Consider the following 12,430-nt stretch of genomic DNA (forward strand, 5'->3'; position numbering starts at 1 on the left):
CTCCGAGGGAGAGCACTGGTGCTTAACCAACTAGTCCTGTCCACGCTCTGGTACCGGCTCAACACCCTGGCCCCGGCCCCGGGTTTCCTGACCCATCTCCGGAGATTGATTCTAGAGTTCTTTTGGTCAGGAATGCACTGGGCCCCTGTTGGAGTTCTTCATCTACCCCTGAAGGAAGGAGGGCAGGGCCTGAAGTGTCTGTACACTCAGGTCCGCGTCTTCCGCCTCCAGGCCCTGCAGAGGCTCTTTTATAGTGCAAGTAGTTCGGCGTGGAGCATACTGGCGCACGCCTTCCTGCGCCGTTTCCAAGGGCTTCGATATGACCGGCAGCTCTTTTATCTTTCTCCGAGGGGTTTTCCGCGAGACCTCTCCGGGCTGCCGGTCTTCTACCAGGACCTCCTCCGGACCTGGAAATTGTTTCTAACAACCAGGTCCGTGGCGGCCACCGTGGGGGCAGATCTCCTCACGGAGCCCCTGCTACACAACCCCCAGCTCCGTGTGCAGGTGGCGGAGTCCCGCTCGGTGCGCCAGAGGTTGGTCCTGGCGGAAGTCACGAGGGTCGGAGACCTCCTGGACTACGACCGGAGAGACTGGCTGGATCCCCTGATGCTCGCTCGGCGCATGGGGCTCTCCAGCCTTCGTACCCCCCGGCGCGTACTTCAGGAGGTGAAGGCCGCCTTGACCCCCGCTGCTCGGGCTTATGTTAGCCGAACCTTGTACGAGGGCGCACCCCGCCCATCCCTTACCCCAGGCCCGCCGGACCTTTCCATCGGGCCCCCACCCCGTAGATCCCAACAAACCCCTCACCCTTTCACTGCAAGCCGGCTGCACGAACTGCAGCCGGTTAGCTTTCAAATTGCTCCACGGAAATACTTATATACACTTACGCTTCACACCCTTCACGCCCACACCCTGGTGTCCCGCCCCGATACAAAGTGGCGGGATCTCCTGCCACCTTTGGAGGGTGAGCAACCTCGGTGGGCCAGCCTGTATTCCACCCTGGTCCCAAGGCCCGTCGGGGACATCAGTTGGCGGCTCCTTCACGGAGCTGTGAGCACGGGCGTGTTTTTGACACGGTTTACCCCCATTCCGGACACTTGTCCTTTTTGTAATGTGAGGGAAACCCTGGCGCACGTGTATTTAGAGTGTGCCAGATTGCAGCCCCTTTTTCGGCTCCTCACAAATATTTTATTACGCTTCTGGCTTCATTTTCCCCCCCACCTTTTTATCTATACACTTCCCATTCGTGGCCCCACAAAGTCGCGGGATCTTCTGGTCAACCTCCTCCTAGCTTTGGCTAAAACAGCCATTTATAAAACCAGAGAGAGGAGGTTGGCCCATGAAGCGTCCTGCGATTGTGGGGCCGTTTTTCGATCCTCAGTACACTCACGTATCCGGGCGGAGTTCTTCTGGGCGGCGTCCACCGACTCCCTTGAAGCCTTCGAGGAGCGGTGGGCGCTGTCTGGGGTTCTCTGCTCGGTGACCCCGTCCGGTTCCCTCCGTCTGACCCTTTGATTGAGGGGAAGAGCGAGAGACGCCAGCCCCAGCCGTTGCCGCTGTGGATACCATCATTCCTGTCATCTAGGAGGGGTCCTATAATACATGGGTGTCTACCCCCCCTCCCTAACTTGCCCACCCCGCAGCCGTGCCCATCTTACCGGGCACTCTCAGGAGGGGGAGGATCGGTGACACTGGGCGCGGCACTGGGTAACTCGAGGGGGTGGAAGACCACGAGTGTCGAGGAAGCCCCCCCGCTCTAGGCCACCAGGTAACTCAGGAGGGTGGAAGACCACGAGTGTCGAGGAAGCCCCCCCGCTCTGGGCCCAGGCTAGCCTGAACACTTCTCCCTCCTGAAAGCTGCTGTGTTATACCTTCTGATTGCGTTGTTTTGTTGCATAGTTGTTTTGTTTCCTTTGGTAATTCTGTAAGCGTTACCAATAAACTTTCTTTCTGTTTCAAAAAAAAAAAAAAAAAAACCTTTCCTGTTACCTTACGCAGGGAAAAGGGACCTACTTAGCCTGGGGCTAATATATCTGCCTTCTATTATTCTCCTATAGCCATCTGGCCCGACCCTGTCACACAATATATAGATTCCTATACAGCAGCTATTTAGTATATTTTAGAGTATTTGCTCCATCTTAAAATGTCTGGTTTCTCATCGTCATCCAGAAGGGTTCATCTCTCAGCTATTTCTACATACCATGTCCCTGTCAATAATAAACCAGGGTTTGTTCAGGATATAGTAATGAAATTCTTAAGAGAGCTTACATTCTATCCACCACTTAAATGTCCTGTATCATCCTCGTATCTAAATATAGAGCTTACTCAACCTATGCAACACCCTTTGGAAGAGTTTATGCTATTCCACTTATCCATTAAGATGACATTTCTCATAGCTATCGCCTCAGCAAGGAGAATAAATGAGCTACAAGCACTGATGTATGAGCCACTGTTTACTGTCTTCCATAAAGGCAAAGTAGTGCTACACCCTCATCCTAAATTCTTATCTAAGGTGATTTCTAAATTCCGTATTAATCAAACAATTAATTTACTGGTATTCTTTCCGAAACCACATAGTCATACGGGAAATACCCAAGTACACATGCTTGATGATGAGAGCTTTACTCTATTAGTTAGAGAGAATCCAACAGCTTAGACAATCACCAACCTTTTCATCCGTTATACAGAGAGAAGGAACGGTCTGGTTATCGTGACAAAAAACAGTGTCTGAATGAGTTAGATACAGAAGGCATATTAGTCTCTGCTCCCTGAAATCGGTGAGATCTCATTCTGCTAGAGCAAAGGAAGCCACTATGGCATTCAGCAGACACATTCTGCTAGTTGAGATTTGTAGAGCAGCTACATAGAGCTCCATTTGCGTTTTTACCCAGCGCCGCTCTTTAGATTTAGAGTCTAGATCAGATGCACAGTTTGGTAAAGCAGTTCTCCAATCTTTATTATATTTGGACTTCACAGATCACCTTCCTAGGATAGGTGTATTGCTAGCCAATCTCTGCCAGGAGTGGCAATATGGAGAGGCCACTTGACGAAGAAATGAAGGTTACTTACCTGTAACCTGGAGTTCTTCAAGACAGACTCTGCATATTCAGGGTCCCCATCCACCTTCCCCTCTTCCTGGATCCTAAACACCACAAAGGACATAGGATCAGGAGGGAAGTGACTAAGGTGGCCACAGCCCCATGCTGCTTTATATCCCCAGCATCAGAATGTTTGCTGAGGGAAGAGGTGGGATTGGGTACCTGAGTGCTCCAACAAGCAGTGCTAGCTAAGGTTCTTCTTTGAGTGATTGCTCATGTGCATTCCAATAGGTGTGTGCGCGTGCCACGTGCACAATCACCAGAAGTTTTCCTTCGCGGTACCCGTCGGGTCGGCTGTGGAGACCCCTAGAGTGGCGCCTTCATGGCGGTGTATATATGTCCCTGCCGATGCGCCGCCTGCTCAGTTCCTTCTTACCGCCCGTGACGGTCATTGGAACAGCTTAGTCTCTTGCTTTGCAAGTGCCTTACCTAGTGGTTCCCTTGTTTCTAGTGTAAATAGTTGTTAGTTAGTTGTTAATAATTGTAGATTAGATTAGTTTAGCTTACTTCGGGGGGTTTCCCCTGTTCTACTCTCCCCGGAGCCGGGGCATGCCTCCATTGCAGGGGTTTAAAGCTTGCAAGAAGTGTGGAAAACCTATGCCAACAAGTGATCTGCACACTGCCTGTCTCAAGTGCCTCGGGGAGGGCCATCAGACAGATAAGTGCCCTATTTGCAGGAGCTTCAGACCCAGGACTAAGAGGGAGCGGGACTATCGCCTGAAGCTCCTCTTGATGGAATCGGCCCTTCAGCCACAGCCTGAGCCAACGCAGGCACCCTCGGTGCGCAGCGCACCAGCCTTGGTGCGGGATGTCCCAACACCAAGGAAGGACTCCGCCAGGGAGCACCGCCACCGCTCCCCGGCCTGCAAGGCCAGTGCCTTGCGGTGGCACCGTTCACAGTCCCCAGTGCCGCATAAGAAAAAGAAACCAGACAGGGGACATTCCCCTGTCAGGAAGCTGAGGGGGGATTCCAGTGGGGTGTGTCCTCCGGCGGGACACCCTCGGTAGGGTCCCCAAGAACCGGCACCGTTGACTCCAGCCCCAGGTGCAGAGCCATTGAGTCCGGTGAGAAAGGACTCTCCTACCCGCGACGATTTGGAGGAAGAGCTTGACCTCCCCTCCACTCCGGACACATATGAGGTGGCTCAAGACCTCATTGATATGACGGAGCAGTACCTGGCCCCGCAAACTCAGGCACCGCCAGTAGCACCGGTGACGGCACCGACTGTGGCATTGTGCCTGGCACCGCGGGCGATTACAACACCAGTCACGACACCGATGCCGATGGCGGCACTATCGGCAGCACCGATGGGGGTGCCGCCGTTGATTCATCATCGGGAGAAGGCCATGATGTTACGGTGCTGATCTCCATCTCCCTGGTACCGCTCCCCGGCACCGTCGGGGTCCGCTCCCCTGTGGTCAGGTACAGAATACTCGTCAGAGTCAGACGCGGAATCATCTGTGTCCCGATGCAGCCACTACCGCTCCCAGTCCTGGCACCGATCCCGGCACCGTAGGTCGGCGGAACAACCAGCACCAGTCGCCACTTGGCAACCCCAGTGGCAGGACCCAGTGCAATGGCCTTTTTGGACCCCCTAGGCCTACCGCCAGGCTCAAGGTCAGGGATCTAGGCCAGTATCGGTGGTATCCACCCCCCGTGCCCTTCCATCAGTGACGTCAATGGCACGCCACACCCCTAGGGCCCCTGAGGATCCCTTACGTGACAGGGCTGTTGAGCGGCCACAGTCAAGCACAGCCCTCCTCCACTGATGTCGGTGGCACCTGAACCTCTGGTTGCGGGGTGCTCCGAGGTACCTGACCCATCCTCCAGAGAACCCGAGGGGCAGGAAGACCCTGTCCTGGGAACCTCTTCCTCCTCTTCGCCAGATGAGGTGGTGGTGGGCACCTCCACCACTCTACCACCAATGGATACCAAAGGCCACCAAGACCTGCTCAGGAGGGTACCAGTTAACCTCAACCTCTAGGCAGAGAAGGTTATGGAGGACTCAGAGCCGCTGGTGAACATCCACACCCCCGAGGGTCTTTCCAGAGTACCTGTGTCCCTCATAAGGACAATTCAGAACACCACGAAGGTGCTCTGGCAAACCCCAGCCTCTATACCACCAACAGCTAAAAGGGTCGAGAGACGTTACTTTGTGCCATAAAAGAGCTATGAGCACCTGTTTACCCACCCCGAAATGGGGACTCTGGTAGTTGATGCGACAAACCACAAGGAGCAGCAGGGTCAACCAGGCCCCACACCTAAGTCACATGACGCCAAGAAGCTGGATCTCTTTGGCTGTAAAGTCTATTTGACTGGGGGGCTCCAGCTTTGGGTCGCGAATCAGCAGGCAGTGCTTAGCCAATATGCTTTCAATTTCTGGAGCTCGTTGGCTAAATTCCAGGAGTTAATCCCAGCTGATTCTCGCAGGGAGTTCGGTGCGCTCCTTGAGGAAGGTAGAATGGTCTCTAGGACTGCCCTCCAGGCAGCCCTGGACACACCGGACTCTGCAGCTAGAACCATGGCCACTGCCATCACTATGAGGCACAGTGCATGGCTTCAGGTTTCAGGGATCCCACCTGAGGTCCAAAATACAATTCAGGACCTCCCCTTTGACTGTCAGGGCCTGTTTACTCAAAATATGGACATGCACCTGCATAGCCTGAAGAATTTGCAGGCAACTCTGAAGTCTCTGGGGCTACATAACTGCCCCCTTGGGTGTTCACCAAGTGTATGGCAGTAGTGGCAGCCTTCTCCGCAGATGCCAGGTGCATGTGTTCCCGTATTTGGACGACTGGCTCATCAAGGCCGAGTCTCTTGGACTCCACATGCGCGAGGGCGTTTCTTTCAGAACTGCGTTTCAAAGCGCTCACGGACATTATCCAGACCCTCCTCCTCTTCCCCACAACTATAGCCAGGCACTGTATGGGACTACTGGGGCATATGGCGGCCTGTACATACGTGGTACAGCATGCCAGGCTGCGCCTCTGGCCCCTCCAGATGTGGTTAGCACAGGTGCACAGACCAGGCAGGGACCCACTGGACTCAATCGTGACCCTCCTGCCTCAAATTCTCCACTCTCTCCAATGGTGGCTGCAACCACAGCTGATTTGTGCGGGAGTACCCTTCGCAAAACCCCAACCCACATTTTCCCTTGTCACAGATGCCTTGGTGCTTGGTTGGGGAGCGCATCTAGGCAATATCAGAACCCAGGGCCTCTGGTCCCATGCAGAGCTATCGCTGCACATCAACTTGAGGGAGATGAGGGCGGTTCGCCTGGCAGTCCAAGCGTTTCAGGCCCGTCTACAGGGCATGTGCGTATCAGTGCTCACGGACAATACTGTAGCGATGTTTTATATAAACAAAGAGGGTGGTGCTCGTTCCTCTCCCCTCTGTCGAGAAGCCCTGGCGCTGTGGGACTTTTGTGTCACCCACTCCATACACCTGCAGGTGTCGCACCTTCTGGGGGTGCAGAACTAGCTGGCAGACCGCCTCAGTCGCTCATTCCATGGACACGAGTGGTCCCTCAGACCGGACATTGCTCACTTAATTTTCCAGAGGTGGGGCTCTCCCCACATGGACCTGTTCATGATGCAGAGGAACAAAAAGTGCCAGAGATTCTGCTCCTTCCTGAACCACAGCCCAGGCTCCACCGTGGATGCCTTTCACCTGTCATGGACTGGTTACCTGCTGTACGCGTTCCCGCCATTCCCCCTCATACACAGGGAGCTCCTCAAGACTCGTCAGGACAGGGCTTCCTTAATTCTCATAGCACCAGCATGGCCCCACCAGCGCTGGTTCACCATGTTACTGAACCTCTCCATGGACAGACCAATAGTGCTCCCTCTCTGTCCAACCCTAATCTCACAGGACCACAGCCATCTACAGCACCCCAACCTGGAGTCACTTCACCTCATGGCATGGAAGCTCCACGGCTGAACCCTCTTGAGCTTCAGTGCTCGCACTCGGTTAGGGAGGTCCTGCTGGGGAGTAGGAAACCCTTCAGTCAAGCCATGTACTTGGCTAGGTGGAAGTGTTTCTCCATTTGGTCTTGACAAAGGGGAACTGAGCCGCAATCAGCCCCAATTCCCCTTACTTTGGACTATTTTTTAGATCTCAAGCATCACGGGTTAGCAATATTATCCCTAAGGGTACACCTCGTGGCCATTTCGGCCTTCCATTCAGGAACGGCGGGAGGTTCAGTGTTTGGTAATCCCATGGTGAGCAGGTTTCTTAAGGGCCTTGGCAGACTTTATCCTCCAGTACATCGGCCCATCCCCCCCAGGACCTCAAGCTGGTCCTGTCGTCACTCATGGGCCCTCCCACTTTGAGCCCATGGCTCCCTGCCCTCTCTCCTACCTTTCCTGGAAGGTGGTTTTCCTGGTGGCTATAACCTCCACTAGGAGGGTATCCGAACTCAGGGCGCTGACCTCCGAACCTCCATACATGGTATTTTATAAAGACAAGGTGCAGCTACGCCCCCACCTTGAGTTCCTGCCTAAGGTTGTCTCCCAGTTTTATGTGACCCAGGACATATTTTTACCTGTGTTCTTCCCTAAACCCCATGCCACTCACAGGGAGTGCATGTTCCATTCCTTGGACGTTAGCTGGGCCTTAGCATTTTACACTGAATGCACAAAGCCATTTCGTAAGTCACCACAGCTCTTTACTGCTATTGCGGAAAGAATGAGGGGGCTCCCGATCTCATCACAGCGCATCTCGTCATGGATCACGTCCTGCATCAGGACTTGCTATGACCTAGCTAAAGTTCCAGCCCCGCCAGTTATGGCGCAGTCTACCAGAGCACAGGCAGCATCTGCAGCTTTCCTGGTGCAGGTGCCTATCCAGGACATTTGCAAGGCGGCAACCTGGTCTTTAGTCCACACCTTCACATCCTACTATGCCATTACCCAGCAGGCGAGGGATGATGCTGGGTTTGGTAGGGCAGTCCTGCACTCAGCAGTTAGGTGAATTCCGATCCCTCCCCCAGGGTAACTGCTTAGAAGTCACCTATTGGAATGCACATGAGCAATCACTCGATGAAGAAAAAATGGTTACTTACCTCTCGTAACTGTTCTTCGAGATGTGTTGCTCATGTCCATTCCAAATCCCGCCTGCCTCCCCACTGTCGGAGTATTCCGGCAAGAAGGAACTGAGCAGGCGGCGGGTCGGCAGGGACATATATACCCCGCCATGAAGGCGCCACTCTGGGGGTCTCCACAGCCGAGCCGATGGGTACCGCTAGGGAAAAGCTTCCGGCGACCGTGCATGCGGCACACGCACACACCTATTGGAATGGGCATGAGCAACACATCTTGAAGAACAACAGTTACGAGAGCTAAGTAACTGGTTTTTCTACCATCTAGCAGCCTGTACTGGTTGGAGCACCCCAGGAGCGTGACTATGCAGAGCCCATCTCAAAGAACTCTGGTTACAGGTAAGTCACCTTCATTTACTGGAGCACCTGGGGAAGATGCAAGCAAACATAACACCCAACCCATGTTTATCAACTGCATTTGATGATCCCTTACTTTTGTGTATGCTGAGCCACCGGCAAATGTTCTTGAATCTGGAAGAACAATACAGAAGTATGTGAAACAACTGAAGGGAACTTTAGGAAAAGATCAATGTTAAAAACAATAGAGATGTGTCAGTTGACTTTCCTACTTTGCTCACATAATTAACACTATGATGTTTTCCTGATGACTTTCTAATGTATTGTTGAAATAATAAAAACAAAACAATTACATTTTGGAAAGAAATCTAAGGGTACTCCTACACATATGGGATAAAATTGCTTAAAATGAAAATAGTTAAAAATTGCATTGATGATAAACAGTATCAGCGAAAGTTCACAAAATTAATACTGAGTTTACAGTTGAGAAACAGACTTTCAGCATGGAACTCTGTGCCTGGAAAGAGTCCTGTTGAAGTCAGTGGGGGGAATCTACATGAGGGCACATATTCATGCCAGCAAGTTCAATTGCCGGATTGGGGCCTAAAACTTTAGGCAAGAAATGATGAGAGAGAGTAACAAACAGTAGGGCCCTGTAAGGACAAGGGCTATAGTAGTGAGATTATTACATTACTTAGGTGGTTGTTTACACATCTTGGTGGCTCATTATACAGCTGAGTCAATAACTGATTTTTCGGTTTGATGGCCAAACTGAAAAATGTGAAAAAAATTGATTTGTTTCAAGCCAAAACTGATTTTTTTCCCTCCTGCTGAAACAAAAAAAAAATTTTTTTGTTGGGGTTGAACAAAACATTTCAGTGGTCATTTCAAATCAAAATTTCAAAACACAATGTTGATTTGAAGCATTTTCTAAATGAAATGGTGATTCAAAACAAAGAGGTGTGCCAAAAAAATGCTGAACAGCAAAATCGTAAACTACTGGAAGTGTAGGTAAATGCAAAGTCATTAGTATGGGCTAATTAGTAAAATCAGTGCCCATTTAGGGCACCACATTTAATGGAGGTTTGCAGAAGTGCTGACCATGCCATGGGACTACTAACTGCCCTGACCCATACCATTCATACTCACCCGTAGGGTTTCTGTTTGCCTTTTCTCCATCAAGAATGGGTGTTTGTCCTTTCTCAGATGTGTGTAGTGGGCAACTCTGCCAGGATACCTCCTTTGAAGCATCACTGTAGCAAAGAGATGAGGGAGGGCATTTGAAGCACCATCTGCAGGTAACTCAGAGACAGCCTTTTAGATGAAGAAATGGTATAAACAGAGCTAGGTGGGGGATGAATAGATGAGCACCTCAGGGTAAGAGGAAAAATGCTTTCTTCTTTTAAAACACCAAGGTATACAGGGCCAACCATGAGAGTTGGAGCATAAACAAACAACTTTGTGAAGGAATGAATTTCAGTGAATCAAACTGACTCTTTGTAATAACCCCGTCATATAAAGGTGATGTAGTTTGTATGCTACTGTGTATTTTGTCAATAAATTTGTGGAAGCACTGCAGCACTGTTTTGAGAAATAGGTACATGGGGAGAGTTTAGGATACATTTGTTAGATTAACCTTCGCAAACCACACTGCAGAAGATTACAGTGGGAACAGGAAATAACTTGCTGACTTTGTAAAAATCAAAGCCTGCAGCTTGCACACATCCACAATTATGAAACAACTGTTAAAAATGTGGATAATGATTCAAAAAAAGTTCATAGTTTAAAAAAAATTACACAACAGTGAAACAGCACCTCCTTTCAATTCCTTATGACTCAGGTAACAGAGGTCACAGATTCCGAGACTTTCTGCAGAGGCCAGCAGCAACAGTTTGGGTGTGTGGGAGGGGGCTCAGGGCAGGGGCAGAGGGTTGGGGTTGCACTTACCTGGTGGGGGAAAGGGGTGTCTCTGGCTCCCACCAGCATGTCCCTGCAGCTCCTAGGCAGAGAAGCCAGGGGGCTTTGCACGCTGACTGAACCCACAGGCGCCACCCCCACAGCTCCCATTGGCTGCAGTTCCCAGCTAATGGGAGCAACAGAGCCGGCGCTTGTGGCAGGAGCAGTGGGTGGAGCCCCCCCTCGCTTCCCCTCCCATAGGAGCTGCAGGAACATGCCACTTGGAGTTGAGTAGGGACCCTGCCAGCCCTGCCAACTCTTTGCCCTCCCCCCCAACCAACAGGGGTGGCAGGCTGCGGGCCGCCACCTGGCTCCCCATCCCAGCACCAGCAGGGGCCTGGGTTGTGTGCTGCTGCCCGCCTCCCACCCCAGCATCCAGGCCCTCCTGGCCTAAGTTTTAGTTAGGGGTTTAAGAAGGAGGTGCAAGGGTGAGTTGTAAAACATCCCAACTGTAACATCTGAGGTAGTTGGTCTGTTGACGGCTGATGTCCTGGAGGGTCGTTACATTTTAGTCATGGGTATTTTTAGTAAAAGTCATGGACAGGTCACCGGCCATGAATTTTTTTTTACTACCCGTGACCTGTCCATGTCTTTTACAGTTGGGATGTTTTACAACTCACCCTTGCACCTCCTTCTTAAACTGCACACTTCCTTAATTAATAAATTACTCAGCTCATCTGTACAAAGATGCTGGTCAGTGCTGGAACAGAAAGATGGTCAACACCCCACTTTGATAACTGTCTTCAGGAGAAGCCAAAGAAGCAGTTTCACTAGCGACTCTTCCATAATATAGTTGGAGTGTATAGAGATAGCTACAGCAAAGGTTGCCTCCGTCTTTCCATTCAGACACAAAGCTTTTATGGCCCTGCGTCAGCTAATGTAGACATACCCTTAAACACCTGCTTGAATCAATGTGGTTAAGGGTATGTCTACACTGTAGTGTAAGCCCAGGGTTTGAACTCAGGCTCAAGCCTAACTCCTCTTCCAACTACACACAAATCATGTTAACCCAGGGCTCAAACCCAAGGCTTAGACCCAGGCCCCAGGAGCCCTTGGGTGGGAATGGATGGATGATCTGAGCCTAAGTCAAGCCAGGACCCAGGGTATAAGCTCTATTGCTTTGCAGTGCAGATGCAGCCCCACTGGATTTGTGCTCTGGCAGTCCACCAAAAGCATCCCACAATCCCATGAGCCAACTGTTTTTGTCCTCTGGAAAGTCAAGGTTGATGGAAGGTCAAGTTTTCTCATGCTACACTATGAACAAAGGGCTAAAGCAGCCACATTTTAGGAGGGCGCCAGGAAGTTTGGGATATGGGTGCTTGGACTTGGGCCTGCATAATGCAATGTAAATGCTGGAGCCTCACGTTGGGACCCAGGGTTCAACCATTCCTAAGCTGGAGTTACAAAAGAGTATAGATGCTCAAACCCTAGGTTAACAAATCCAGAGTCTGCTAACATGAGTTCTGCTAGCCCTGGGCTTACTTAGCAATGTAGACATACCCTGAGTGGGAGAGGATTACTCACATGCTTAACTTTAAAAATGAAGAAAAAATTCTCTCTCTGTGTGGAAAAAAATCACATTGACTTCACCTGGCTTTGGATCAGGCCTGTGAACTTGGGAAGGCTGTTCCTGGGAAACTGCAGTTGACTCACTGGTTTCCAGCAGTTTACAGTGGAGTGGCAACTTTACAAAGAAGAGTGCTCTATCACCAGACTTTACAGTGCATCATTAATTATGTTTAATGGCACTAAAGGGAAACCAGGGCTTTCTGCTCTCCATTTATCCTACTGCATCACCCCTTCTGTCAACAGATTTGAGCCATCCAGCTGCTGCTCCAAAGGAAGGTAAATTATGGTCAATACAGGCTAATAGGTGAGGGAGAGCCATTCCTAGGAAGTCACAGCAATGAGAAAACACCTGCTATCTGGAGCTGTCATAAGCATGAATTTGCATCACTCCCCCCACAATAAATAAATTTC

This window comes from Lepidochelys kempii, chromosome 2 (assembly GCF_965140285.1).
Source record: "Lepidochelys kempii isolate rLepKem1 chromosome 2, rLepKem1.hap1, whole genome shotgun sequence".
Classification (NCBI taxonomy): domain Eukaryota; kingdom Metazoa; phylum Chordata; order Testudines; family Cheloniidae; genus Lepidochelys; species Lepidochelys kempii.